Source organism: Schistocerca piceifrons, chromosome 5 (genome assembly GCF_021461385.2).
Source record: "Schistocerca piceifrons isolate TAMUIC-IGC-003096 chromosome 5, iqSchPice1.1, whole genome shotgun sequence".
In the NCBI taxonomy this organism is placed as follows: Eukaryota; Metazoa; Arthropoda; class Insecta; order Orthoptera; family Acrididae; genus Schistocerca; species Schistocerca piceifrons.
The window spans coordinates 495809311-495836219 of record NC_060142.1 but is presented as its reverse complement, the minus strand read 5'-3'; the positions used below and the strand labels follow the sequence as shown (position 1 = coordinate 495836219).

General features: G+C 44.9%; 1 protein-coding gene and 1 pseudogene across 1 annotated transcript in view; both read right to left on the bottom strand.

The window, feature by feature from the left end:
* LOC124799107 overlaps positions 1 to 26909 on the bottom strand; it is an 800045-nt gene that overhangs the window by 658982 nt on the left and 114154 nt on the right. The gene's annotated exons all lie outside the window — the stretch shown is intronic.
* LOC124799490 lies at positions 9794 to 9911 on the bottom strand (annotated as a pseudogene).

Genomic DNA, 26909 nt, shown 5'->3' with positions numbered 1-26909 from the left:
ATGAGCAGCCGCTCTACCGTTTTCTCATCTGTCACCTAACTGTCATAGTATCTGCAGTGGATCCTGATGAAGCTTGGATTTCCTGTGTGATGGTCTGGATAGATGTCTGCCTGTTACACATTACAACCCTCATCAAGTGTCAGCGGTGTCTGTCAGTCAACAGACGAGGTCGGCCTGAAAGCTTTTGTGCTGTACGTGTCCTTTCACGATTCAACTTCACTGTCACATCGGAAACAGTGGACCCAGTGATCCACGGTGTGAAGCGTGCACCGAGAGTACCGAATTTCACGCATTACCTCTCACCACCTACAACGTACATCGAAAAATTACAAAGAAGGGCAGCTCGTTTTGTATTATCGCGAAGTAGGGGAGATAGCGCCACAGATGTGATACGTAAATTGGACTGGCTATCATTAAAACAAAGGCGTTTTTCATTGCGATGGGATCTTCTCATGAAATTCCAATCACCAGTTTTCTCCTCCAATTGCGAAAACATTCTGTTGGCACCGACCTACGTAGGGAGAAATGATCATCACGATAAAATAAGAGAAATCAGGGTTCGCACAGAAAAATTTAAGTGCTCGTTTTTCCCGCGCGCCGTTCGAGAATGGAACGGTAGAGAGACGGCTTGAAGGTGGGTCATTTAACCCTCTGTCAGGCACTAGTAGTAGTAGTAGCAGTAGTAGTAGTAGATGATGAAAATGAAGAAGCAACACGGTTTCCACCTGTAATTTAAATAAGAGAAAGTCGTCATTGGAAACGTTGCGCATATACTTATTTAGAGCGGTACAAGACGATATATTTTTGGCTTACGTGCCAGCAGAAAAAGCACTTCACTAACCACGTTGCAGATGACTAAGGAAGTATGTGATCTTTCCCTGCTTCAAAGTAAAACTGAAAATTATCTCGGAAATTCGTATGACCTTTAGCTGTACTAAACGAAGCAAAAAGTAACAACTAGAACTCAACATTTCAGTTGAGTTCTAGTTGTTAGTTTCTGCTTCGTTTAGTAGATCAGTATGCATGTTACTGAAACTGAAGTTTTTGCTGCGGACGTCGTCATTTCGATTTATTCCTGGTTCCATCTTTATCAGTGAGACTTTCGTTAATTCGAACTCTGCGTAATTCAAACTTATTCCGAAATCCCTTGAACTTAGAATTATGAAAAGTCTACCGAAGTTCTCGTGGATTTTGGGGTTCTAGGGCACTGTCCAACGTTTGCAGTACTATAAATCAGCTCTGTCCGAGCCTGATGTGGGAAATTTGTTTAAATTTTTATTTGATGTGCTTTTGCCCCCATGACCTGTCGCTTACTGTCGTGAGTGTGACAAGTTATGGAGGTTTTGGTGAAATCGTGGCACAATACACAGTCTGGAAGTGTCACTGACTGTGGAAAGATCCCTTTCCCTTTTGATTTTTGTATTTAATTTCCTGGTAACCAGCGTGGTATCTCATTCATTATTCGACGAGCTGATGCTTCCGTCATTCGAAAAGTATTGGAGGTATTAAGTGAGATAATACGGTGGCCAGTTACCAGATTTACATTTCGCTGTACAACTTGAGCTCAAGAGACGGGATGAGACACAAAGCCCGTAACTCTCTTTTCTTTATTTTCTTTCGGATCTTAATAATCAATTAGTTTATCTGTTCATCCTTTCCACTCCTCCCTTTCTTTTATTTTTCTCTTTCTTTCTAAGACGGATCAGCGTTTTATACGAAAGCTGAAGCCGGTTTCTCACCCCTTGCTTGTCTCGCTGTCTGGAGTTACTTGCGAAGGGCAGTTAACTTTATTGCTGGCTGCAATTAAATCCCCCTGTTTACAATTGCCTGGGGAACCGCCTTTGACGTTAAGCATTTGCAATTCTTAATCTGTTTATCTTCCTTATAACGTCTAGTTCCACGACATAAACCAGTAATTGCTTTACAACCTCTTCCAGAGCGGGTTTATAGGAGATGTCTACAAAACGAGTGCCTCATTTTTTTGTTTCTTTTGAATACGTTGTGCTATAAATACGGCATCGTCACGCCGTTTACTAGGGTCTTGAACCAAAAACGTTATTTTTTAACACTCCATAAACGCAAAAGACATTCGGGAATTACTGATACAAATGCATAAGCGAGCCAACTACTGAATACCAATACACGAAATTCTCTGTCTACCAAGTTGGGAAGTTTGGAGACGAATGCAGTCAGACGACTAAAAGTATCAAGATTAACGTGAACTCTTTTGTCCATGAAAAATGTCAGTTCCGCTCGAAATGTCTACGCCGAACTTCAATGAACTTTCGAATTATCTTGGCAACACCACGAACAGTTGTGTTCTATGATCATCTTGCCCGTCTTTCATGCCTACAACACTACTGATAATCGGAGCAATTAATTTACCCCATGGGTTTACCATTTCCTTACCCAAAGATCTAAAGGCATGTCTGCGGTCCTCTGAGGGGAAGAACGTGACAATTTCCGTCAATATATACCATCTGATCAAAAGTATCTGGACAGTCCCATTTCATGCAGAGTTGAAACTGGATGTCACGGGAAGTGGACGCCCCGTATAGAAGGATGCAGGGGGTACCGTGTTGTCAGTAGAGAAGCAGTAAGAGCAGGCTGGGTCGGTCGCGAGAGCTAAGACTTCACACGTGGATTATTGAGTGGACGTCACGTGAGTAATAAATCCATCAGGGCCATTTCAACCCTTATAAAGCTGTCCACGTCGAATGCTGGTGATGTGATTGTGGGTGGAACCAAGCAGACTCGTGTACTGAAGGACTGGGACCATCAAGCATTGTGGAGAGTGGCTGTCACAAACTACACGAAATCAGCGAAAGGAATCACTCTTGTGTTCCAAAGTCCTACTAGCAGTCGAGCTAACACAATGGAATTGCATAGGGAATTAGAAAGTATGGGGTACAACGGGCCAGCATCTTCTCGTAAGTCAGACATTTCTGTAGTCAATGCTACGCGGCACTAGAGAGAGAGAGAGAGAGAGAGAGAGAGAGAGAGAGAGAGAGAGAGAGAGAGAGAGAGGGGGGGGGAGGGAGGGAGGGGGAGGAGAGAGAGAGAGAGAGAGAGAGAGGGGGGGGGGGGAGGGGGAGGGTGTAAAGAGCGACGTGTCACTGGGCAGTACGAAACGAGTCATTTTGGCACACAGATAATGTCATGGATAAAGCAAACCAAAGACTCCGACTGATTGGTAGAACACTTAGAAAATGCAACAGATCGACTAGAGAGACAGGGTACACCACGCTGTCCGACCTTTTCTCGAGTATTACTGTGCAGTGTCGGATCCGCATCAGATGGAAGTGACCGAGGACATCGAAAAAATTCGAAGAAGGGCAGCTCGTTTTATATTATCGCGAAATGAGAGAGAGAGTACAACTGACATGATGCATGAAATAGGGTGGCAGTCATTAAAACAAAAGCTTTTTCGCTGCGGCAGAATCTTCTCGTGAAATTTCCGTCAAAAACTTTCTTCTCCGAATGCGAAATATTCTGTTGACTCCCATCAACATAGCGAGAAAAGATGATCATGATAAAATAAGAGAAATCAGAGCTCCGCGTGCTGTTGGGGAGTGTAACCGTAGGGAAATAGTTTGAAGGTGGTTCGATGAACCCTCTGCCACGCAGTTAATTGTAAACTTCCGAGTAATCATGTAGATGTAGATGAAATACACTATTCCGGGTGGTTACAATTAAACTTTCCCTATTAAACACGTTATAACACAAACTAATTACCATACGATGACCAAACTTGTTAGCATTAATGTCAAGGACATGGGAAAGAGAAATAATGCACAATCAGTTCAATTGAAACACTTTTAATGTACTGCTACTACGGTACATCGTACCATTACATACCGGTACCATTACTGCTACAAAATGGGTTCAATATGGCGCACATCAGTGTCCAGAAGAGTCTGAAAGCACAGGATTGCATTCTGCACAGCAGAACGAATCATGTCCTTAGGTATGCTGGTAACCTCTCTTGACATGCTGCGTTTTAGATCAGCACATGTGTGAATGTTCCCCAGCTAAACCCTGCCCTTCAGGTAGCCCCACAACCAGAAATCAGAGGGAGTGAGACAAGGTGATCGTGCCAGCCAACCATTTGGAAATGATCGGCTGATAATTCGATCTTTCGCAAATGTGGGGGAGAATCAGGTGAACTTCACGAGCAATGTACGTCTTTGGTCCTTGAGCGCCAACCTCTTCAAAGAAGGATGGGCCAATGAAGAACGTAGGCGTGAATCCACGCTATACCATGAAACGTCCATCATACAGAGGAACTCCATGCACATTGACTGGAGGCGAAGATCCCCCACACTCGGCAATTCTGTATGTTCACCTCACCCGTCAGAGAAAATGAGCATCTGTCGATGGGATGGTCCAGGGCCAGCCCTCGTCAACTACAATCCTTGCGAGAAAGTGGAGAGCGAAGTTAGCACGTCGTTGTGCGTCCTGCGGTACAAGCTGCCGTATTTGAGAATTGTTCGAAGCACCTTCCGGTACAGTGGACCACGGGATGTTCAACTGTCGTGACACAGTACGCGCATTGCCTGACGATCGGGAACTGCGTGCAGCGTCGTCAGCCACAGCAACAGCTATTTCATCAACCGCCTGTGGTGCAACCGGTCGTCGGCCTTTTCCTGGAGCGACGCCCTGTTCTCCAGTTGATTCAACATCTTTATCGTGCTCCGCACAGCAGGTGGAGATACAAGACCCTTCATTAGTCCTTTCAGTCGGCGTTATTATGGAAGTGCAGCTGCAGCATTACTGTTGTTTCGATAACTGAGCTTCACCAATGACGCCCTGCTTCTTTTGTCCAAGCTCATGTTGACACGTCAACAAATGCACTGCGACTGGTCAGGTGTGAGAGACTATGAATCATGACGACTCATCACGGCACCTGGTGCCCGTAAATGGAACTGGATGGTGGCGCTATGGCATATGGGAATCATGCACCCCATTCTCTGGACATCGATGCTATCACGTTTAGTACTCGTACGGGAATTGTTTTCCGTGTTGTAAGTAAGGGAAGTTTAATTATAACCACCTGGTATTTCTAATGGAAGGGTTTGGATTTGGCGAATGCCTGGAGAATATAACTTCCTATCATGTGTTGTGCAAACAGTGAGATATGGAAGAGGTGGTGTAACGGTATAGAGGGGATTTCCATAGTTAGGGTTAGGGTTCCTAAGGCTCTTATCAACATGCTAAATTTGGGAGGTTATGAACACAGAATGAAATTTTCACTCTGCGGCGGAGTGTGCGCTGATATGAAACTTTCTGGCAGATTACAACTATGTGGCGGACCGAGACTCAAACTCAGGACCTTTACCTTTCGCGGGCACCTCGTCTCCTACCTTCCAAGCTTCGCAGGAGCTCTCCTGCATACCTTGCAGAACTTTTCTGGAAACATCCCCTAGGCTGTGGCTAACCCATGTCTCCGCAATATCCTTTTCTTCCAGGAGTGTTAGTTCTGCAAGGTATGTAGGAGAGCTTCTGAGAAGTTCGGAAGGTAGGACACGAGGTACTGACGGAATTAAAGCAGCGAGGACGGTTCGTGTGTCGTGCTTGGGTAGCTCAGATGGTAGAGCACTTGCCCGTGAAAGGCAAACGTCCCGAGTTCGAGTCTCGGTCCAGCACACAGTTTTAATCTGCCAGGAAGTTTGATATGAACACATTTTACAGCATCGTGTACTGCGTACAGTAGAGAAAACAATTCGGAGCCGATGATTGGTTGTATCAGCGTGAAAATACAACGTGAGATTAAAGAGCGTTTGTGAGGCAATGGTTTGTGGACACTAACATTGCTGAAATGGATTGGCCTGTCCAGAGTCCTGACTGAAACCAGTTGGACACCTGTGGGTTGTGTCAGAACGTAGACTTCGGTCCAGACCCCAGCATCCACCCTCAGTAGCTTCTAAGGTTTCAGCTCTGATGACGATTGGGCTGCCGTCCTCCACAGGCATTCAGACATCTTACAAAAACTGTCCCCAGTGGAGTTCATGCCGTCGTAAAGGCGAAGTGTGGACGCCCTTCATATTAAATTCCACTATTAAGCGGCCGGATACTTTTGTTCAGATAGCGTATCTTCATGGGAATGTCAGGTTTAAATGATGTGTCACCAGATGACTTTAATACGATAAAAGAGTGTACCCATCCTTGAGGAAAAGGATAATTTTCCAAAAAGGCTGGAAGCTCGTTACGAAGGAAGTCTAGGTTACTGAGCCCTGTAAGATGAACAGGTAACATAACGGAGCCAATCAACTGATTGTCTATCACACAGTGCAACACATTTAGAGAGAGGCGTCGGAAATGTGTAGCCACGTGGCTTTTTTCAGACCAGCATTATGAGTTTAACGGTATTACTAACAGCGTCACAAGCGGACGTGGCTTCATCAGTACACACTATGAATTGTATTACTTAGCTCACGACTTAATTCCACCTGAAACGTCCCCTTAGAAAAATTTATGAATGACTGTGCTGATAAAACTCTTACATTATTTGATTTTCAAACAGCTGAGCAAAACTGAACGTACTCAGACATTTCGTTCTTTACCTATTCTGATCAACACTAAACTGACACACAATATTTTTAGCGCAACGCAATCTGACCTAATAATCCCTACAAAAGAATGGCCCTGACTAACAGTAGCCTATACCTTTCATGAAGTACTTACCTCACAAAAATCTTCGTTACTCAAACTACTGCAATACAACGAGCGCCACTACTGCCAGCTAAATAGAAGATTCTAACTACTGAGGGCACTAACTACTGATAGGCATAGACAGCAGTTCATGATATCCAATATTACAAATTTACTTCCTGATGGGACACACGCCCATATCGTCCGCTCTCAAAATTCTGCCATTTCGCTCCCCACATCCACCACTGCTGGCGGCTCACCTCCAACTGCGCAACGCTACGCGCTGTTCACGTCCAACTGCCCAACACTACAATGGCGAATATGCCAACAATGCCAACCAGCCACAGACTGCACACAGCACACCCAGTGATTTTCATACAGAGCGCTAGGTGACGTTACCAACATAAAAACCTAAACAGCCTACTTACACACCTATCAGCACTCGGTTCCTTCTAAAAAGTGTTAACCGTTGTAAATGGTAAGGGTAGAGGTATTGCATACGTAACTTTCGCCATATGCTTGCATGTGTGAACAGCGATGTGAAAAAATTCTGCGTTTGCTCGTTGAATGACTACGTTCCATTAACTTCTACTTCATCCACACACTGTTCATTTGTACGTTCAGGTGAAATATGACACAGTCTTGCATCTGTCTCATATGTTTGGTGAACACACGTGGAACAGTGTTGAATCTGGTACACTGCAACTAGGAAATCTTTTACCGTATCTTCTACGGTGGGATGAAGTAATATGTTGCTCGACTCTACTTTGAACGTACGTTCTTGGAATTTCAGCAGAAAGCTTCTCCGTGATACAAGCTGCCTCTATTATGGCGACTGCTATTGCTGTTTGGGGTATTCGTAACGCTTTCGCGCTTGTTAAACGGCCCCATGAAGAAATGTGCCGTTCTTCGTTGGATCATTTTTATCTCTTGTGTCGATCCTACTTGGTAATGGTCCCAGACTAATGAAAAATTCGCACCGGTCTGTCTATGCAGTGTTTTGTAGGCCACTTCTTTCGTTGATGAATTGTCTCTCCTAGAATGAGAGTCTCAGCCCTGCATCTGGTTCTAATTCAATTGACAAACCGTATTTAGATGTTCAGAACACTATATGCCATTTTAACGCTTCTTTTTATTCTTTTCATGTCCGCCTATCACTTGTCTGGAGCTGTCAAACGTAGAAATTTATGCATCTGTCGTAGGACTTCATTCTTATTTAACCTCGTTACTTTTTTAATTTCACCGGAAAAGTATCGCGTTAACAGCGTTGTTCAGATGTTTTAAAAAAATACTATCTGGCCGAAAGACGCTGCATGCCCATTGAAATTCTGTCTAACGATGACAGCCGCCTAAACAGATACCGTTTCCGACATCCTTTGGCCACTATTAACGACTAATCCTAAAGAAAGCTTGACCACTAGCTTCTGAATGCCTCAAAGCGTAACTTTTTTTTTTAGTTTTTTTCCCAGAGGCTTTGGGAACATTTGCCTGGCAATCAACTGTCCCTATGTTTAGCTGACTTACCTGGCACTGAATGCTATTTGCAGGTGATAACTTCCGCAGTTTCGTGCTCATACTGTACTCCTAGTTAAGCTGATAGCGAGTGGGCTGGATAGCTCCTGCCATCAGTACACTAATCGAAATCTGATATTTGCCGCGCCCACGCTGTCGGCAATGACAGTCAGCGTATCATTGTACCTCCTAATTTTCAAGTAGGTTGTTCCTCCGAATGCCACAACTTCGTTTATTTCAAGAAAAACTCCGGCCCAAACAACAATTAACAGCCGATTTTCGAAACGATCAGAGAAAAAGATCTCGACTGCAGGTGAGTCTTTACGTGATTTGTATAGGAGATTGTGAGTTAACGAGCATTTCGCTCTCAGTTAAGTATGTGGCCGAGGGAGTCAGCCTTCAGCAATTGTGAAACGAACCCTGTCATCAACGACCGTGTGCCACAAAGGGCGCAGATTCACCACGTGATGGGGAAACTCACAGGCGTCTACTGGGAGGGTTGGATTGTTTTGGGAGAGGAGGCCAGACAACGAGGTCATCGGTCTCATCGGATTAGGAAAGGAAGTCAGCCGTACCCTTTCGAAGAAACCATCCCGGCATTTGCCTGGAGCGATTGAGGGAAATCACGGAAAACCTAAATCAGGATGGCCGTCCTCCCGAATGCGAGTCCAGAGTGCTAACCACTGCGCCACCTCGCTCGGTATTATCTATTGAGACCTAAGCGCTGTAGTGTGCGAGTGAAACAGACGAGAACCTACGTCATAGGGAAACCCAGGGAATCATATAAGTGTTAAATATGGCGGTTCTAAGATCGGCCATAAAGGGAAACATTTATGAAAACTATTTAATTCTGTAGTCATTTAGGGAACTAACAAACTGTTATTTTAAACCACCATACTTCATAAATTTTCATGCTGATCCCAATAAAACTTGAATATTGATCATATCTGTCATAGTTTAGGATTTACTGTCAAAGTGAAACTAACAAGTTTTAACAAAGACCTGAATGCTAAAATCTGAACGCTTTAGTCGCACTTAACGATCGACATTTCATATGAAGCGCATCATTAAAATGACAAATGTAAATATCAACTTATTTTGTTTAAGATATATAATAAATTTAAATTATCATTATTTTCAGTTAAGCATCAGATCATCCTTTCCTCCACACAAAACACATTGAACGATGACAGCATGACACCTTATTGAATCATTAAAAACTTAACTCCTCCCGACGAGGCCATGAAGGCCCAACGGTACCGACCGGCCACCGTGTCATCCTCACCCACAGGTGTCAAATGGTTCAAATGGCTCTTAGCACTATGGTCATCAGCCCACTAGAACTTAGAACTACTTAAACCTAACTAACCTAAGGACATCACACAACACCCAGCCATCACGAGAAAATCCCTGACCCCGCCGGGAATCGAACCCGGGAACCCGGGCGTGGGAAGCGAGAACGCTACCGCACGACCACGAGATGCGGGCAGGTGTCACTGGATGCGAATATGGAGGGCATGTGGTCAGCACACCGCTCTCCCGGCCGTATGTCAGTTTCAGAGACCGGAGCCGCTACTTCTCAATCAAGTAGCTCCTCAGTTTGCCTCACAAGGGCTGAGTGCACCCCGCTTGCCAACAGCGCTCGGCAGACCAGATGGCCACCCATCCAAGTGCTATCCCAGCCCGACAGCGCTTACCTTCGGTGATCTGACGGGAACCGGTGTTACCACTGCGGCAAAGCCGTTGGCTATTGAATCATTAGGTAATAGAATATTTGATGTAAACGTTTAGTTCATAATAGTTGCTTTTGTTTTTTGTTTATTTATCAGAAAGGACATTAGTGCAAGGCTACTGGCCGTGACATTCTAAAAAAAACTAAGAAGGAAATTGTATTGGTTTTATGTAAAAGAATTTAACGTTTATTATGTAATGGATATTATTGTTACTTTATTTAGAACGTGAAAGTGGTCAAACTTAAATTATTTAAGTATGTTAAAAAATAAAATAATGTAGAATAAGCTGCAGCCAATCAGATGGGCGGCTTCAGGAAAGGAAACTGCCTTAGTCAGTTGAGCGAGGATATTCGGCGCGCGGGAAACGCGGCCGGGGACGGGCACAGGGCAGTGCTGGTGCAGACGCGAAAGCGGACAGTCGGTCTTTAGGCAGCTAGGAAGTGAAACGACTTAGAAAATTTCGCGTTGTGTGGTACCGCGGGACTTGGTCTCTGAGCGGTGAGCAGCCGCGCGACTGGTGTGAACTGTAACTTTTCGTGTAGGTAACTTTTAATTCGTGATGAAATTGTGAATGATCGAACTGTGTCAAATGGATATGCGCTCGAGTGTAACAGTAACTCTAAATACGACCACTTTCGCTATTAGTTTGCTTTCTGAATAAATATTATTCTAAACAAATCTGAACTGGGTGGTCTACATCGTTTATGGGTCGTTAATTTAGTTCCCGATATTATTATTACTTTTATTATATGTTACGTTAACTTTCTATTTCGCAAACTTGCCATCAGCGAGACAATTTAACAGAAGGGTCACAAGTGTGTAATTGCGGGCGTGTAATGCGACGCGTGGTGTCCAACCGCTAGGCCAGTTTAAGCGAAGGCATTTCGACGAAGAGGAACCGCATGTGAGCCCGGATATTTTTGGGGATGTCAGCTCGCAAGATAGATAATTTCCAATGATTTTCTACCGCAGCAAAAAGCGGGGCGCCCTGGTGGCTGCCTGCAGACAGTAACTTGTCATTGGAGCATAGAAAGTTTAGACGTCTGAGGCCAGCTAACTTAAAGTGCGTAAATTATTCGCAAATTCGGAATAAGATTGCACACCGGCCATATGATTCACTAGTAACATATGAAAATTTGTGCCGGACCGGGAGTCGAACCCGAATTTCCCGCTCTACGCTTTGGGTGTCCGTGCACGACTCACGGCCAGACCGAGTCTTCCAAATGGCCGAGTGCCTACGTCCCACAGTACTCGCGTACAAATCGTGTGATTCCTGAACAGGGACAGACATTGTTTTTGGTTACGTTTCTTTGGGGTGAAATTCATTCGGGCAGTGTCTGTATTTTACAGTTCGACTCAATGTTCCTTCGGATATCCATGCATGTCCAAAAAAACATGGTATCGAACTACGCAGACACTGCCGTACTTTAACTTAAATTAGACTATCAACTAGCAATTTTTATGTGGAACTGTGCGATGTTCGTAATGCGGCAAAAAACGAGGGAAAACTTTTGACGAGTCAGTGAGTGTGTGTGTGTGTGTGTGTGTGTGTGTGTGTGTGTGTGTATGTGTGTGTGTGTGTGTTTGTTGTGGTTGGTCATTGGTCCCATCAGATTAGGGAACGATAGGGAAGGAAGTCTACCATGCCCTTTCAAAGGAACCATCCCAACATTTGCCTGAAGCGATTCGGAATCGACGAAAATTAATTAAGTTATTTATTTAGTTCTCAAGTAAAGATCTACTGCCTGTTGCTATACAGCAGGTCGCACAATGTATGATTTTACATATTATATAACACAAATTCAGTTATATTACCAGTTATTTCTTTTTTAATTTTATATAAGGATAAAATAAAAAATAACGATGATAATAAATAAGAAACATAACAGGTTGAGAATGTATTTGAAATTGAAATTAGAAGTGTATTTAAGAAACGAAACAAGTAATGGCGATTTGGCTTAGTTATGATGTGACAGTTCTTCCATTTATACCTTCTGCATATATGGTTACAGCTGGTACATATGTTGTCTTGGCAGTGGCTATACTTAATCTAGTGTATTGATTATTTAGATTATAACGTGTTTCCAAACTGTTGGTAACAGTTGAGATTGAGAGTATAAAGTGTCAGTCAGCTGCATCAGGTGCGAGGGCTCGGTAAAACTTCGAGCCAGTCACATCTGAGGCAGCGAAAGAAGAAGAAATGTCACATCTCCAGGTAGTATTACACGCTACGAAATGGTATAAAAAACAGCTACATAGAGAGTTACATTTTCAAAATGGTTAGATTTAGTGTTGTAGAACCTTCGCTTACTTTGGCTATGTTTGCATGTTTATCTCGTCTTCACTTCATGTGTGGAAAAACCTAAATCAGGACGGCCGGACGCGGGTTTGAACCGTCGTCCTTCCGAATAGGAGTCCAGTCTGCTAAACACTGCGGTACCTCACTCTCTCTGTGTGTGTGTGTGTGTGTGTGTGTGTGTGTGTGTGTGTCTGATTTCCCCAATGCTTCACTAAAGACTCAGTCAATTCAACCAAACAAATGTCAGCAAGCACGAGACGAAAAAAAGGGTTGACAAAGGTCAGTGGCGATGTTTATTTTCGGTTCGTGCGTCTGCAGGGAGCCCTCGGCCGCTTTGGCGTATTATTTACGTCAGACGCCACACAAAGGGCCGGAACCCGTGTTTAGAACATAAAGCAGCTGCCCACGTAACTCCTCTCTTTAGCCCTGCTGTCAGTGGCCACCCAACAAGCAGGGAGATCACCACCAAGAATACGTCGTTTGCGCCCCGCTGATAGCCCACTGGCCTGCAGGCGCACCACGTGGTCTCGTCCTATACATAGTTCTACTCAGGAGAGCACAATATGTGCTTTTTACAGGCTGAATACCAAGCTAATGTGTTGACGTGGAATCGGTTTCCGTCGGAAAAAAAATAATACCCATTTTGGCCACCATGTGCAAATCAGTCGCTGTGAATGCAAGAAAAATGTGTAGGAATGTTTCCATTTGTAATGGAGTAGGAACAGGTCGTGGGCAGAAAACATGAGACAAGTGATTTTATTATTAAGCACCTCTTACAGTTTGTTCATTATGAGCGTCGGAGTCGTCGACGAGATGCAGCATCCCTAAAACGACATGATCAGCAGTTGCTTGCAGTAGTTCCAGCAGAGTCTGAGCAACACGTTCCTATGAATAATGGCCTCCAGATGAGGTAGAGACCGAACGTGTGCCTCGTAGTCGCGTTCTTTTACATATCCCCAGAGCCGAAAGTCACATGGATTCCGATCAAGTGATCTTGGAGGCCTTGTATATGGAAACCCTCCAGAGAGAACACGTTCGTGAACGGATGCAATAAGCAGGTCTTTCACTGGGCGAGACACGTGAGGTATTGCCCCATCTCTCAAGAAAACAGCGGTTTCCACACAGCTGCTCTCTTCCAAAGCGGGAATCACATACTATGCAAGAATGTGTAAATTACGTGCAGATATCACGGTATCACAGTACACCTAACAGGCCCTCTGGATGCATCCCTGTCAAAGGAGAATGGACCGAGAATAAAGGCGCTTTTGAATCCAAACCAAAACTTCACATACGACGAGAGCAATGGCTTTTCGTGCACAGCACGCGGTTTAACAGTACCGCGAATTCGGCAATTCTCTGTATTCACTGAACCCTGGTCCGCAGCTCGTGGTCGTGCGGTAGCGTTCTCGCTTCCCACGCCCGGGTTCGATTCCCGGCGGGGTCAGGGATTTTCTCTGCCTCGTGATGACTGGGTGTTGTGTGATGTCCTTAGGTTAGTCAGGTTTAAGTAGTTCTAAGTTCTAGGGGACTGATGACCATAGATGTTAAGTCCCATAGTGCTCAGAGCCATTTTGAACTGAACCCTGTAGTACAAAATGTGCCTCGTCACTCCATAGAATATTGCCGGCCACACGTCATCAACTTCGATTTGTGCCAGAAACCGAAGAGCAACGTGGCTGCGAATCAAAGGTTCAGTTGCTGCACCGTCTGGATCTTGTACAGGTTCCTGAATAAAATAGAGAGCAAAATTTCTGTACTATCGGCCATGGGATGGACAATTGTCGTGACACTGCACAAGCACTAGCACTACATGGAGCAAGTGCTGCATGGTCAGTTAGAGCAACAGCGACCTCCACAAGGACACGACGCCTTCCTCTTCCAGATGCCACACCAAGCTGACCCATGTTTCCGAATTTCATTATCATCTTGTTTAAGCCATTTAATGACATCAGGCCTCTCCTCAGACTTATCAGTTTGACTGTGTTCTCACAGTGGAACACTGTAATTGCTGCTGTTCACATAAAACAGTTTTACTAACGGCTCACTGTTCATTCACATTATACAGGGTTATTACAAATGATTGAAGCGATTTCACAGCTCCACAATACCTTTATTATTTGAGATATTTTCACAATGATTTGCACACATATACAAAAACTCAAAGTTTTTTTAGGCATTCACAAATGTTCGATATGTGCCCCTTTAGTGATTGGGCAGACATCAAGCCGATAATCAAGTTCCTCCTACACTCGGCGCAGCATGTCGAAAGCATCGTTGATGCGAGCTCGCAGTTCTGGCACGTTTCTTGGTAGAGGAGGTTTAAACATTGAATCTTTCACATTACCCCACAGAAAGAAATCGCATGGGGTTAAGTCGGGAGAGCGTGGAGGCCATGACATGAATTGCTGATCATGATCTCCACCACGACCGATCCATCGGTTTTGCTATCTCCTGTTTAAGAAATGCCGAACATCATGATGGAAGTGCGGTGGAGCACCATCCTGTTGAAAGATGAAGTCGGCGCTGTCGGTCTCCAGTTGTGGCATGAGCCAATTTTCCATCATGTCCAGATACACGTGTCCTGTAACGTTTTTTTCGCAGAAGAAAAAGGGGCCGTAAACTTTAAACCGCGAGATTGCACAAAACACGTTAACTTTTGGTGAATTGCGAATTTGCTGCACGAATGCGTCAGGATTCTCTACCGCCCATATTCGCTCATTGTGTCTGTTCACTTCACCATTAAGAAAAAATGTTGCTTCATCACTGAAAACAAGTTTCGCACTGAACGCATCCTCTTCCATGAGCTTTTGCAACCGCGCCGAAAATTCAAAGCGTTTGACTTTGTCATCGGGTGTCAGGGCTTGTAGCAATTGTAAACGGTAAGGCTTCTGCTTTAGCCTTTTCCGTAAGATTTTCCAAACCGTCGGCTGTGGTACGTTTAGCTCCTGCTTGCTTTATTCGTCGACTTCCGCGGGCTACGCGTGAAACTTGCCCGCACGCGTTCAACCGTTTCTTCGCTCACTGCAGGCCGACCCGTTGATTTCCCCTTACAGAGGCATCCAGAAGCTTTAAACTGCGCATACCATCGCCGAATGGAGTTAGCAGTTGGTGGATCTTTGTTGAACTTCGTCCTGAAGTGTCGTTGCACTGTTATGACTGACTGATGTGAGTGCATTTCAAGCGCGACATACGCTTTCTCGGCTCCTGTCGCCACTTTGTCTCACTGCGCTCTCGAGCGCTCTGGCGGCAGAAACCTGAAGTGCGGCTTCAGCCGAACAAAACTTTATGAGTTTTTCTACGTATCTGTAGTGTGTCGTGACCATATGTCAATGAATGGAGCTACAGTGAATTTATGAAATCGCTTCAATCATTTGTAATAGCTCTGTACATCAAGGTAACAGTGCGGATGTCTTACTGTCATATGGTGTACAACACCTGCTTTGCACTTGGTGGCCACAACTAAAAACCAATTTGTTTTTCATCGTAAATCGGTTCCACATAAATCATTAGCGTATCTACTGAGTTTCGCTGCCATATGATTGGTACAGCCAACGATTAACCTTCGTGAGTAACTGCACTTTAGTCATAACCACCCGGTACATACACCGCAACCACCGCATAGTGCTAGGCAGAGCGTATTTCATACCACTATCAGTTATTCTTTTTCCTGTTTCACTTCAAAATGGTTCAAATGGCTCTAAGCACTATGGGACGTAACATCTGAGGTCATCAGTCCCCCTAGACTTAGAACTACTTAAACCTAACTAACCTAGGGACATCACACACATCCACGCCCGAGGCACCTGTTTCACTTCCAAATACTCGCAGAGCGAGAGAAATGCGATCGCACTCTTACAGAGGCGTACACAATAATCTCCATTACTTTGTTACGCATAATGAGCGACTATGGCAGTAAAGTCGTTCTACACGTCATCGTAAATGCTGGTCCTCTAAACTTCCTAAGGAGCGCTTCGACGGTACACTGCCTTCTTCCCTTCAAGGACTAAATGACAAGTATTCCGGGATATAACAGGAACCACCATTCATATCTCAAGAGCGTATCAAGTAGGATTAACGGGGTACATCGAGACAGTTCAAAGAAGGGCGGCACGTTCTCAACTATCGAGAAATAGGGGAGAGAGAGTCACGGACATGATACGGATTTGCGGTGGACATAATTGGAACAACGACGTTTCTCGCTGCGGCGGGATCTTCTCACGAAACTTCCATCACCAAATTTCTCCTCCGAATGCGAAGATATTTTGTTGACGCCAACCTACATGAGGAAAAAGAGCACAATAATAAAATAAGAGAAATAAGAGCTCGCACGGATAGATATTGGTGTTTCTTTTCTCCCTGCGCTGTACGGAAGTGGAATAATAGAGAATTCGTGTGAAGGTGGTTCGATGAACCCTCTGCCAGACACTTAAGTGTGATTTGCAGAGTAGCCACGTAGATGAGCAGTCGTTCATCATCTCTACCATGAAACATATTCTACTGAAGATGTGCTCACACCTCTTGAAGTATGTATTTTATTACCTATGTTTACTCGATTCTTTCTCTTCGACTGATCGTTCCTCCAGGAACCCCCTGTATTATGAAACGGCAAAAACTTGTGCACGGATCCATCTGAAAGTTGCCTATCTGAAGGCTTCCAGGGGCAACAAAAATTTGATCTTTAGCACGTCATAGTTATTGACCGAAATACAAATGTAAAATGCTGACATAATCAACTCATTCAGAGGTATAATCTTATGTTAAAAGTTGAAAAGAATAAGGCAACTATTACTGTTAGAAACTGTATATGTCGGGAGGTGGTGTAACTCTCTGCGCGCAAAAGTCACAGACTACATTCATCCAGTGACTGAGAATGGCAGTACTTACGATCTACCAACAAACTTTGAATTTGTTGTTTTATACAGAGGAGTTCGACTCTTTAAAGAATTATGAGTGGGGAGAGGGTAGGAGGGGAGAGGGTAGGAGGGGGGGGGGAATATTAGTATTTCTTACCTAAGCTCACTGAGCATTTTCGTTAATACCCTCGTACCGATCAAACTACCGCCAACAAATACCCTTCTTAGGTACGTTACACTTCTCCGAGACGTCCAGTAAACCGCAGTTGACCATACTACTTTCCTGCAACTGACCTGATCTCCTCTTTCCTTTTCTTGTCGTTTCGTCAAATACATCTACACCGTTAAAGCTTTACTTAACTCTGGTATGTATGTATTTAGACCACTGGACTTCTCTGCTGTTTATCATTTTATGTAATAAGAAAATAAATTGTATTGATATATATGCAACAGTTTCTCTGATTAGTGTAAATACCATCTTTAGGGTTCCGTACATCAATCTTTAAAAACTAGACCTTTATAGGATTATTTTGTAGTCCGTCTGTCAAAAACGTACTCTCTCATGAGAGGGCAGACGTATCAATCTGTAATTTATGTCACTTTCCAAGGTCCCTTGGTGGTGTAAAAAATTTAAGCTTCTAATTCAATTCAATCAAGAGATACGGCTATTTACGTCACATACTTCGATTCTCGCAAACTCACTCATCAAAACCTATTGGGTACTTCCCGTTGGCCTAGAATCAAGAAGCAAGGTTTCACAATATAAGCAAGTGAAAATGTTCGAAAATGTTTAATTTGTAATTATATCACATAAAAAAAATATTTTTTGTGGTTTTCCAAAGTCTTAAAGAGTTCCCAGGACCGATATCTTGCCAGTAACAGGCAAAAATAGTTGGGGTTCTTGATTCTTGGGATGGGTGAAAAGTCTATACGAAACTGTATGATCAAATTATTACAGGAGGCAGAGGACAAATATATTTCGATATGAAACATGTGGTCTCTGAAGTCAACTTTTAATGTTAGTGAGTATTTTATTAGTGGTGCTGATGTGAACTGTTGCGTCAGTGTCGCCGACTGGGAATATGTACAGAGATTCAGACATCCACTATTCGCACGTTTGGGCGCATGTGAATTCACGAGGCAGTCGACATCGTGCTCATCAACAGCGGTTCGGCTTTAATGTGCGAGCCGGCATTCTCGGTGACATGTTGACTGGAACATACATTCTTCAATTCCGTTTCCGTAGTCGAAGGTATCGGACCTTCGTGGAGCACAGGTTACTAGAACAACTTGAGGATACACCTCCGATGGACGGACAAAGGATGTGTTTCCAGCAAGAGGGGGCACCAGCGCAGTTCACGCATCGGCCACGATGGCCCCGAGGCCTGCTCACACGTGTGTGGATTTCTTTCTCTGAGGCGTATGAAACAGCTCGTATATGAAACTGTCGTGGAAACAGAAGACTTCTTCGTTAAAAACTGCCGTCGTTGCTGGTACTATTGCGGACATGCCAGGAATCTTCGGACGGTCACGACAGTCATTGTTCCGAGGATGTACTGCGTGCTTACTGACCAGAGGTCTCGCATTCGAGTTTTCTGTGAAAGCCACAGCTGATAACTAGCATACTAAACTGCATTCTGTGTAATTCGTCCCTACCATCAGGAATTGCGGCCAAGGATTATACACACATCAAAAGAAGTTTTTCATCACCTCGGTTCCAGAGTTCCGGAATCTGTACAGAAAATTGGAAGAGAGATCAGCATAAACATCATTTCCGCTCTTTTTATTGCTCATGAAAACCACACATGGCATGTTGCACCACCATACTGCGAGACCTTGAGAGGTGGTGGTCCAGACTACTGTACACACCGGTAACTCTAATACCCAGTAGCACGTCCTCTTGCATTGATGCATGCCTGTAATCGTCGTGGCATACTATCAACAAGTTCATCAAGGTACTATTGATCCAGATTGTCCCACTCCCCAACGGCGATTTGGCGTAGATACTTCAGATCGGCTGGAGGGTCACGTCGTCCATAAACAGCCCTTTTCAGTCTATCCCAGGAGTGTTCGATAGGGTTCATGTAAGGAAAACTTGCTGGCCACTAGTCGAGCGACGTCGTTATCCTGAAGGAAGTCATTCACAAGCTGTGTACGATGGGGGCGCGAACGGTCGTCCATGAAGACGAATGCCTCGCCAATATATACTGCCGATATGGTTGCGCTATCGGTCCGAGGATGGCATTCACGTATCGTACAGCCTCTATGGCGCCTTGGATGACCACCAGCAGCGTACGTCAGCCCCACATAATGCCACCCTCCAAAACATCAGAGAACCTCCACCTAGCTGCACTCGCTGGACAGTGTGCCTCAGGCGTTCAACCTCACCGGGTTCCCTCCAAACACGTTTCCGGCGATTGTCTGGTTCAAGGCATATGCGAACTCATCGGTGAAGAGAACGTAATGCCAATCCTGTGCGGTCCATTCGGCATGTTGTTGGGCCCATCTATAACGCGCTGCATGGTGTCGTGGTTGCAAAGTTTGACATCGTCATGGACGTCGGGATTGAAGTTGCGCATCATGCAGCCTATTGCGCACAATTTGAGTCGTAACACGACGTCCTGTGGCTGCACGAAAAGCATTATTCAACATGGTGGCGTTGCTGTCAGGGTTCCTCCGAGCCATAAATCGTAGGTAGCGGTCATCCACTGCAATAGTAGCCCTTGGGCGGCCTGAGCTAGGCATGTCATCGACAACTCCTGTCTCTCTGTACCTCCTCCATGTCCGCACTGATTGACTCCGAGACGCCTGGACACTTCCCTTGTTGAGAGCCCTTCCTGGCACAAAGTAACAATTCGGACGCTATCGAACCGCGGTATTGACCGTCTAGGCATGGTTGAACTACAGACAACACGAGCCGTGTACCTCTTTCCTGGTGGAATGGCTGGAACTGATCGGCTGTCGGACCCCCTCCGTCTAAAAGGCGCTGCTCATGCATGGTTGTTTACATCTTTGGGCGGGTTTAGTGACATCTCTGAACAGTCGAAGGGACTGTGTCCGTGATACAATACCCACAGTCAACGTCAATCTTCAGGAGTTCTGGGAACTGGGGTGATGCAAAACTTTTTTTAAGTGTGTATATAACATAACTAAATATATTTGGCTTGACGTTCTCCACCTATTGTCTTAATTTCAACCAACACTTACGGAACACCCTGTATACGCAATTATCTTTGTAAGGAACACTCGGTGCGCGAGTCCTACTTGCACTTATACCGTTTTTTATTGCGTTTCTAAGTCGGTAGATTTGAGATACCCGGTAATACGTCAGCAATAGTATGAATATTTACCGATGGCCTTTGAGGCATTCGTCATATGTACAAATGCACAGCTCAAAACATGTAGACATACAATGATTTTTATAAATACAGGGTTATTGTAAATAACTGAAGTTATTTCAAAACTTCACTATAGCTATATTAATTGACATATTGCCACAAAACTCAACACTCATATAGAAAATACCGTACTTAAGATTTCTGCCTTGAGAGCCCAGCAGTGAGCAGTTAGGAAAGATGGCGACAGGCACTAAGAAAGCGTGTGTTCTCTTTGAAATGCCACCGACCTAACCCCATGAGATGTTTGTGTGTTTGGTTATGTGGAAGATTTACGGTTTACGCCTCCCCTACCAACGAACCTATCAGAACTGCGAGCTCGGATCAACAGTGCTTTTGAATAGATGATAGGGACGTGCAGCGCCGAACGTGGGAGGAACTTTATAATCGACTTGGTATCTGTAGAATCAGTAGGCGGGGCACATATGCAACAGTTGTTAGATGTATGTGTGTGTGTGTGTGTGTGTGTGTGTGTGTCCAACGCCTTGGGATAGAATGTCAAATAATATAGTTACACCAAATCTGTGAAACTGGATCAATCATTTATAATAACCCTGTATACAGATTGATATATTTGCTCCAGATTTGATACAACTGAAAGACCACCCGTCTTCCAAATGTTGCTTAGAGGAGTGGTTAATAAATATTGTATAATGTGTGTGTGTGTGTGTGTGTGTGTGTGTGTGTGTGTGTGTGTGTGTGTGTGCGCGCGCGCGCGCGCGCGCGCGCGAGAAACAGAGAGTGTGGAAGGCAGCTTTCTTCTTAGAACTGGCTGTACCCCTGATGTGGCAGTATGATCCGTAATTTACATCGGCAATAAATAATGGAACAAGCCCACTGAAAGTTTTTAAATCTCGACGTGACTGATTCAGTATTGCTTCTCGATGAACGAGCCATTGTTCCATTGTTTTCAGCGGAGGATATAGTCTGTATTGTGGATTGATATTCTTTCTTCTGTTATTGAGTTACACACACACTTCCGTCACATCGTAGAGGAACAGACGGTTGGTGATGTCTTCGTTATTGCTCGAACAAAACGCTTCTTGTTCACCTGTTTCATCGCGTCGAGGCGTAAGACTGACAAATCAGAAACAGTAAGATACACTTTGTGCTGCTTTGTATCTTCGATGTAGGCGCCTGAAACTTCTCTCGCCGATAGACAGATGTTTTAACTGTGGAATAATGTTTGGGTGGGAGGTGAGAACTGTGGCTATTACAAAACCAAGTTCTTTTCTATGTCAAAGCCAACATACAATGGTTCGTCGGTGGTTTTTAACAGTAATTTCGTATCATCATGATTACCATCATCATCACCCATAATTATCCATGGATATTCGTTTCAGCTTTGTGCTCAGTCACATCGTTGTAAGGAGAGCCACTGATTCCACGAGACCTCAGCGGGATAGTGAGAAATTCAGAACTGGGAGAGGAGTCAAACCTGAAGACTAGGTATCATAAAATCTCAGCAGCCATAGACAAAGTTCTGACCTTTTTATCCTAGGTATTCGTGGATAAATGCGGAACCACCTTTATTTTGCCAGATTATACCGTAGTGTTTGCATCTTGCACAGATAAACTTTGACGATGAATGGAATAACCTACGGAGCAAGTTGGAAAGTTAGACGTGAAAAGTAATTATTGTAATACAACAGTGGATCATTAACATAAAACTAAAATAATACAGTGTAACAAAGTTACATGACTCTTTGGAAAGCAGAAAGCTCACCTATAAAAAAGTTAATGTGAATTGTGCAAACTGGTATCTGGGGAACCACTGCTCGCTCTCTGTTCATCCACGAGACCCCAGAAAGCCTTAGACAAGGGCGTCCAGACAGACGACGTGTTCCCTGACTTACGGAAAAGATCTGGTAGTTCCACACGGTCGTTTCGTGAACAAAATACGAGATTACCGGAGTACAGGCTCCGATTTTATTACTAGGTTTTTATCAGATGGAACTTAACAGGTCATTCGGTGCTCCACAAGGCTGTTCAAAGATGATAGGGATTGTCTATACGACGACAGCAACGCCAGAAGGCTGTAGCGAATTGCTGGAAGACTTGGATAGCATTGACGATTGGTGCAGGGGCTCACAGTTGACCCTGAACGCAAATAAATGCAACATAGCACGCGTAAATAGGCGAAGATGTCTACCACTGTACTATTACACTATTGGAGACACATGACTGGAAATAGTAACTACCGTAAAATACGTGAGAGTAACTATCCGAAGCGACCAAAAGTGGAATGGCCACATGGAACAAACTGTAGCAAAACGGATGCCAGACAGAAATTCATTGGACTAATCTTACGGGAATGTAATTCATCCACAATAGAAAAGGTTTAAAAATACACCTTCGGCAGATTCCTGAGCATTGTTCATCGGCCTGGAACCCTTGGGAGGTTGGCTTAACAGAAGAGAGACAGAAGATAGAGCGAAGAGCGGCAGTTTTGTCGGCCTCCTGGCCATCGCTACTAGCTCCTGTGTTTATGTATCTTCAAATGCTGCCACCTTTTGTATTCCACACAGGCCTGCATCGTTAACGGAACCTGTCCTCCTTAATTTTGTGATGGGTCTTCCTACGTGTCACACGAGTTCGCTGCGTTTTGTGCGTTGTACTGAAAGAACGCGCTACATGGCAGGTGGTACGACTCCTAGCCAACAGAATGTCAATCCGTTCTTCCTTCGCTGGTGTCATTTCTTTTCAACTGATTCACTTTCCTCAAAAAGAAAAATCCAGATAAGTGCGAGGAGGACTCGCGAACCGAGGGCTCCGTGGATTCAGATAATTCATCAGTCCCGGGAATTGAGAATCTGAGATTTTTGCTTATTATCGATTTCGATATTGTCAAGTTATCGGTCCAAGGAATTTCATGACTTTCGAAGATGTTCTAATTACAAGTTTTAAGTCGGATGACGAAAAAAAAATTTTTTCGTTCGACATACATTCAAGCGCCAAAAAAACTGGTATTGGCATGCGTACTCAAATACAGAGATTAGCAAACAGGCAGAATAAAGCGCTGCCATAGGCAACGCTTATGTAAAACAACAAGTTGGGTAAGGGTTGCGTTGTTTGGGGAAGAGACCAAACAACAAGTGCCTGGCGTAATTGTTACATTTGTTACTGCTGCTACAAGGGTAGGTTGTCAAGATTTAAGTGAGTTTGAACGTGCTGCTATAGTCGGTGCACGAGCCATGGGACACAACATCTCCGAGGTAGCGATGAAGTAGGGATTTTCCCGTACGACCATTTCACCAGTGTACTGTGAATATTAGGAACCCGGTAAAATATAAAATCTCCGACATCGCTGCGGCAGGGAAAAAGATCCTGCAAGAACGGGACCAACGACGACTGAACAGAATCGTTTAACTGACAAAGGTAAAATCTTTCCGCAAATTGTTGCAGATTTCAATGCCGCACCATCGACAAGTGTCAGCGTGCGAAACATTCAACGTAGTATCATCGATATGGGTTTTCGGAGCCGAAGGTCCACTCGTGTACTCTTGATGACTGCACGACAAAGCTTTACGTCTCGCCTGGTGCCGTTAACGCCGACATTGGACTACTGATGACTGGAAACATGTTGCCTGGTTGGATGAGTCGTTTCAAACTGTATCGAGCGGATGGACGTGTACGGATACGGAATCCATGGACCCTTCATGTCAGCGGGGCTGTTCAAGCTGGTGGAGGCCCTGTAACGGTGTGGGACGTGTGCAGTTTGAGTGATATGGTACACCTGATACGCCTAGATACGACTGTGATAGGAGACGCGTATCACCTGCTGTCATTCATATCCATTGTGCATTCCGGCGGATTTGGGAAATTCCAGCAGGACAGTGCAACACCCCACACGTCTAGAACTGCTACACAGTGGCCCCAGGAACGCTCTCCTAAGTTTGAACACTTCCACTGGCCAACGAACTCCCTAGACATGAACATTATTGAGCATTTCTGGGATACCTTGCAACGTGCCGTTCAGAAGAGATCTCCACCCCCTCATACTCTTTTTATGGACAGCCCTGCAGGATTCACGGTGTTAGTTCTTCAGACATTAGTCGAGTCCATGCCACGTCGCGTTGCGGCACTTCTGCGTGCTCGGGTGGGGGGGGGGGGGGGCTACACGATGTTAGGCGTGTGTTCCAGTTTCTTTGGCTGTTCAGTGTAATTAACAATTTAGCAGCTTTCTGACTTTTTTCCTTTATTTGTACTGTGAAACATTTCTTGTCAAATTTTATGATTCTACGTCAAGGGGAAGTACCTATAAGTTTTTAATGACTGAGTTTTCGAGCATGATAATATGTGACAAACGGCCGCATCTTTTGACTGTACTCACTTAGAGGCTTCAGTTCTTGCATCGCCATGTAGACCTTAATATGTGACAAAATTCAACTTGATACTCTACCCGATGATGAGAACAATTGTTTTGAAAAAGACAGGCAGACAGACAGATCCCGAGAGCTAGATAAACGGATAAATAAGTGGCCAAAAGTGTTTCGTTTTTACCGACCGAGGCGTGGAAAGTTAGAAAGAAATTAGTCAACGCTTTCAGCATTGGTACGGAGACTTGAATCAACCTGGAGAATCAATAGCAATATGGATGCGTAAGGCCGCACACCGTAATGCACTGAAACGCCTATCGGACGCCTTTACCTAGTGGTACAAGTCAGGTAGCTGTTGTTGTTGTTGTTGATGATGATGATGATGATGATGATGACGACGACCAGGATTCCTATCGACTACCTGAGAGTCGAACGTCACAGCACTAGCGTCCGTTAGACCTCGGAAAAAGGAAAGCTGCTGGGGGCTGCAGGTAAAAGTAGAAGCTCTGATTGGACAAGCCCTCAATGCACCTGCCTCACGAGTTCCCGAAACGAGAACTACACGGACCGAGTCCCCCTGTTGCAGGGCTGATCGAGGTCGATTGCGCGCTTGTTTTGTAACGAGTCGCAGCCGGCTGGGCCTCGTCCCGGGCAGCCAGCGCCGCTTTCTTCCGACCACGAGGTGTTCGGACACGTTGCGGAAGTCAGCTTACACTGCAGCGGTAAACGACGAAAAATAAGCACGTGTGAAGAAGTGAAGACATCACGACAATGGGCAGTTACAACACACACGTGCACAGGCTGCGGTACCACAAAGACTTCTCAGTCTTGCAAAAAACGAACGAACTGACAGTGCTGAATAGTAGAACAAATTTCCTGTTGTACCCCATGTACGTTTCTCTGCAGCAATCTCCCGTAACAGGCTACAGTCGTAACTGTGTGTTTTTGTTATCGAACGGAAGCTTAGAAACGTACAGTCCGATTAAAATTACTTGATAGTTGACACTTCACTTCTCGCGTTGGAGCTGGTTGATCCGAGCCGGCCGGAGTGGCCGAGGGGTTCTAGGCGCTACAGTCTGGAAACGCGCGACCGCTACGGTCGAAGATTCGAATCCTGCCTCAGGCATGGATGTGTGTGGTGTCCTTAGGTTAGTTAGGTTTAAGTAGTTCTTAGTTCTAGGGGACTGATGACCTCAGAAGTTAAGTCCCATAGTGCCCAGAGCCATTTGAACCATTTTGGTTGGTCCGATCAGGGTGATCAGCGTCACACACCCGAACCGTTCGACGGTGCCAAACTCTCTCAGCAATTGGTCATTTTACTTCCAATTTCCTGTCCGACATTTTTTCTTGATGTGTTTGGACCTATAATCATGGATCTGACACTTATTTCGTATTTTTTCACACATAACTACACCAGGGAAAAAACCACACACACACACACACACACACACACACACACACACACACACACACACACACAGTGCGCGTGCGCGCAATACTAATGAAATACACGTGTTTCACGAACAGCACGAATCAAACACTACTGGATACTTCCGCACAAGGTGCGATTCAGCGTCACATAAACGGTTATCATAGTCACAGAGATCGGCTTACATTAGATAAAATCCGCAGGATAATGCATGTAGCCGAATTTTTTGATGGCTGCAACTCATCGTTGCGACTGGGTCACCAGACCTTCATGTCTCCACAGTAGTCTCGTAAATGAAACTTTGCATACGACCCTACTTCGGGGGACCGTCTGACGTAGTACACGTCGTACTATCTACCCTATTCCATACCACGGCGAGCAACTCTGAGACCTTTCTCTTTCCCTCAGCAAACGTGCAACAAAATCGGTACGGCTCCACGAGGAAGAGGAATCCGTCGGTCAGCGGGGGGTGGGGGTGGGGGAGGGGGGGAGGGGGAGAGGTGGGGGGGGGGAGAGAGAGAGAGAGAGAGAGAGAGAGAGAGAGAGAGAGAGATAGATATCTAAACCTGGCTGCAGAAGGGTCCCTGGACGCAGAATCTCCACGAATGGTTCGACATGCAAGACATCTACACATAGTTTAGAACAGTTGAGAATTGTTGGGAATACTACATGATCGTCGCCAGCACTCTTAACAGACGACGCTTAAAGAACTAGTGTT